Source organism: Calliphora vicina, chromosome 4 (genome assembly GCF_958450345.1).
Source record: "Calliphora vicina chromosome 4, idCalVici1.1, whole genome shotgun sequence".
NCBI classification, from domain to species: Eukaryota; Metazoa; Arthropoda; class Insecta; order Diptera; family Calliphoridae; genus Calliphora; species Calliphora vicina.
Window position 1 is genome coordinate 66571619 of NC_088783.1, and position 4821 is coordinate 66576439.

General features: G+C 39.2%; 1 pseudogene; it reads left to right on the forward strand.

The window, feature by feature from the left end:
• The first annotated feature begins 3305 nt into the window (after positions 1-3305).
• LOC135958281 (uncharacterized) lies at positions 3306-4247 on the forward strand (annotated as a pseudogene).
• Positions 4248-4821: the final 574 nt, after the last annotated feature.

Consider the following 4821-nt stretch of genomic DNA (forward strand, 5'->3'; position numbering starts at 1 on the left):
TTTTGCTTCTAATTCAAAGTGTGTTCTACTGGGAACAGCTTGGGTGTACATTTTACATTTGGGCACAAAATATCAGGTACGGGCATTGATAGATTCTGGGTCAGAAGGAACGTTTATTTCTGAGCGACTTCTGAATACCATTAAACTTCCCTCACAGCCTAATAATGCACAGATTTCTGGGTTGAATAACACAGTTTCTGCAAAAGTTCAACGTCAATGTTCTATTGTTGTGGGTTCTAATATAAATAGCGACATCTCCATTTCAGTCACAGCTCTAGTGGTTCCTCACTTGTCCAATAACCTCCCTTCTCAAAGCTTTTCTCATTCGAAATTTTCGAGCCTTCCTGATATTCAATTGGCAGATCCAAAGTTTTATTCAAGTTCGAAAATAGATATGTTGATTGGCGGTGACGTGTTTCCATTAATTGTTCGTTCAGGGATTATACATAATGTATGTGAATCTCTTTTAGCCCAAGAAACCGTTTTCGGATGGATTCTTACCGGGCCGGTTACACGTCAGTCCAATACCAATCTTACAATTGCTTCTCATTTTTGTGAAATTACTTTGGACAAGGCCATTTCGCGCTTTTGGGAGGTGGAGAATCTTCCTAAGAAGAACTTTATGTCTCCTTCTGACAGGGCATGTGAAGAACTATATTTTCAAACGACGAGTAGAAACTCAGATGGTCGTTACATAGTTTCGTTACCCTTTAAGGAGGGTTTTCCAGATAGTCCGAGCATTGGTCATTCTCGATCCAGTGCGATGGCACAATTTCTTCGAAATGAGGCTAGGCTAATTCGAAATGCTGACCTTAAATTCGAATACGACAAGGATCCAAAAGATCATTTACTACATGAACATTTTCTAATATTCGAAGATAATAGTTCTGCAAAAACTCTGGGAATTCGTTGGAATGCTCATTCCGATGAGTTTTACTTCGATGCAAGACAATTCGAGAAGTCGACAGTATATACGAAAAGAGAAGTTCTTTCCAGAATAGCCAAATTGTTCGATCCTGCTGGATGGCTAGCGCCATGTATTGTTCTAGCAAAAATGCTCATGCAACGTATATGGATAGATGGCACTGATTGGGACGAAAACCTATCTCCTGAAACACTTCATCAGTGGAAGTCATTCGAAGAAAGTTATCCGTCAATCAATTCCATTCGAATTCCTCGATGGATTGATTATGTTATAAATGCTGATGTCCAATTCCATGGATTTTGCGATGCCTCGGAGAAAGCTTACGCAGCAGCATTATACATCCGCATATCCTTAAATAGTTCTGTTCAAACACATTTGATTTCATCTAAAACTAAAGTTGCACCAATCAAGACACTGTCCATTCCAAGACTTGAACTTTGTGGTGCATTACTTCTTGCTGAAATGATTGAGAACCTGATACCAAGCTTAGATGTGGATAACTATACCATAACATGTTGGACGGATTCAACAATTGTACTTTCCTGGCTTGCAAAACCAGCATGTAATTGGCTTACCTTCGTGGCTAATAGAGTTTCAAAAATAACCCAAATAGTCCCCTTTTCTAGATGGAAGCACATAATCTCCGAAGAAAATCCAGCTGACTTAGCAAGCCGTGGTATTTCACCATCAGAACTAAACAACAACAAATTATGGTGGTTCGGTCCTTCTTGGCTTAAGAATTCCATTTCTGATTGGCCAAAACAACATTTGTTCGATACTCCTAATACAGATATAGAAATCAAACCTATTCGCGTCCATTTTTCATTCTTTTCTGATTTCGATGATTTGTTAGAAAGATTTTCATCATTTTCAAAGGCAATGCGCGTAATGGCATATGTCTATAGGTTTTTCTACCGTACACATCCAAGGTTTCGTTCAAGTTTCTATAAGGATTCCACCCTGATCTCAAGTTGTGAAATAATTTCCGTTCGTGACAGACTTATTTCCGTTTGTCAAAAGGCAGCTTATCCAAACGACTATAGAGCTCTTTCATCTCGACAAGTTGTTTCCAAATCCAGTAGTATCCTAAACCTCAATCCGTTTCTAGATGAAGAAGGTTTGATACGTTCTTGTGGTCGGCTAGAGTTATCTCCAGAACTGTCGTATAATGAAAAACACCCGATTATTATTCCATATAACTCCAAATTCGCACGACTACTGGTAAAATTTATTCATGACATCAGCTTACATGGCGGTAATCAATTAGTTTTGCGACTTCTACGCATGCAATATTGGATCCCAAAGGCTAAAAACCTTATAAAATCGACAATCAATAATTGTAGGACGTGCCTAGTATATAAAAAACGATGTCAAAGGCAGATAATGGCCGCGTTGCCGCAAGAGCGTTGTGAATTTACTCGTCCATTCACGCATACAGGGCTAGATTTCGCTGGCCCTTTCGACGTAAAGAGCTACTCCGGTCGAGCTTGCCGCATTACAAAGGGATATGTATGTGTATTCGTCTGTTTTTCTACAAAGGCGATTCACTTAGAGGCTACATCCGACCTCTCTACTCCTACTTTCCTGGCAGCATTCAGTCGTTTTGTGTCACGCCGCGGTTGTCCTTTACACCTGTATTCTGACAATGGAACAAACTTCGTTGGAGCATCTCGAATATTAGCCAAGGAATTTATTCAAACAACTCAACAACGCATTCAAGCGAACTACTCTCACCAAAATATTATGTGGCACTTTATTCCAGCTGGCGCCCCACATATGGGCGGCCTATGGGAGGCTGGTGTGAAGAGTTTCAAAGCACATTTCCGAAAAACTGCAGGCTGTCACAAATACACGCATGAAGAGTTATCCACACTATTATCCAAAATTGAATCTTGTTTGAATTCCCGGCCAATTTCTCCAGTGTCAACTGATCCTACAGATCTTTGCGCATTAACTCCAGGTCATTTCCTTATAGGTTCACCAATCCTCGCACCTATCGACCCCCAGGTTAACGACTCATCCGTATCCATAACTAATCGATGGCAAAAATTAAAACTGGTTCATCAAAACTTCTGCCAACGATGGAAAAATGAGTACTTGAAAGAACTTCATAAAAGAATAAAATGGCAAAGACCCGAGCAGAATCTACAAGAAGGATCACTTGTCGTCATAAGAGATGAAAACCTCCCACCGAATTCATGGCGACTTGGTAGAGTGACAAAAATCTACTCTGGCTCAGACAATCGAGTTCGCGTTGCAGAAGTTTTCACACAACGAGGCATTATAAAGCGTCCAATCGTTAAACTTATTCTTCTGCCTACAGAATCTGAGTTGCGTCCCCCCTCTTAGTTCTCTCACTTATCACACAATTTCCTTTTTCAGATTAATATGCCTAAAATTACATCGAGATCATCGAAATCCAACACCTCCTCCCAGAGACTTCCAAAAAGATATAATGCGTTTCCGTGCAGAATCTGTAAGCGACCACATCCTTTGCGAACATGTAGGAAATTTCTGGCAATGAATATAAACGATCGCATACGTGCAGTCCGCGAGCACAGGTACTGCTCAAACTGCCTAGCTCATGACCATTCCCATGGCACATGCTTTTCTGGACTTGGATGCAAACATTGCCACAAATTTCATCATACCTTATTGCATGTTAATCCACGACTAGTAAAAGATTTATTGCCCCGTCGTTCACGTTCACGCTCACGCTCTCCGTCTCCGCAACGCCCTTCAACGTCCAAAAAAAACCGTTCGTCCAGACCCAAGGAAGAGGACTCACTACCTTCGACATCAAAATCAGCATCTCTAACTTCGATCTTACGTCAAAACACATTGGTTCTTTTACCGACAGTTCTCGTAAAAGTATCTTCTACGCATGCTCGATGCTTGCTTGACTCCGCATCTACAGTTAGCAGAGTTTCGAAGAAATTTGTCGACAAGTTGGATTTGACAGCTTTTCACTCCGCGAAGAAACTATTTGTCCGATTACTCTAAAATCCAGATTCGATTCGTCTTCCAAAATCGAGGGAACATTTCGGGTAGACAATCGGATAGCTCTACGAACTCCGTCTGAATCCCTTCCAGAAAACTATAAAAACCATTTCCGTGATATGTTCCTCGCAGACTCAAAATTTAACGAATCGGGCTCTATTGATATAATTATCGGCGCAGACCTTTATCCTAAGGTAATTCGTGAGGGATTTTTCTCGAAAACAGGCTTTCCCACTGCTCAAAGCACTATCTTTGGTTGGACTATTTATGGTCCCTGTTCATTATAAATCTGAAATGCACTTTCATACACGCAAAATACCAAACGTACAGTAAAATTTAAAAAATTTTTCTTGAATTTAATATTATTGAATTGTAAATTTAAAAATTCTATTGTACTATAACACATAAACATATAATTGATGAACATATATACTACTTGAATTTGAATTATATTAATTATAAGATTAACATTGTAAATATTTTTTTCTTATTCCACAGCAGTCTTATGACATGGCCAAGGCGACTTTTCCTTCATTCATTTGCAGGTGTCCTGCAAGGCGGGCGGCAATGTTTACGCCAACAGATAACATTTCAGTTATTAACCCTATAAGTACAATGTACTTTTTTTTTTTGTATATTGTATATCAAAGCTGCATAGCAAACAGATAAATAGCTATAAACATAGCTATTTATCTCTTTCTAAATGTTTATTAACACCTAAAACCAAATGTCAAGTTGGCCTAAATGTCATAAGGCTGCATCCGGTTTTCTTCTAAAAAATTGAATTTTCTTCTTGTTCTTTCGCCAGTCTTGAAAAGAGGTAATAATTTCTGCAACAATAAAAAATATTGAATTTGTTCAAAACCCTAATTCCTTTTGTTTCTTTATTTCAATCT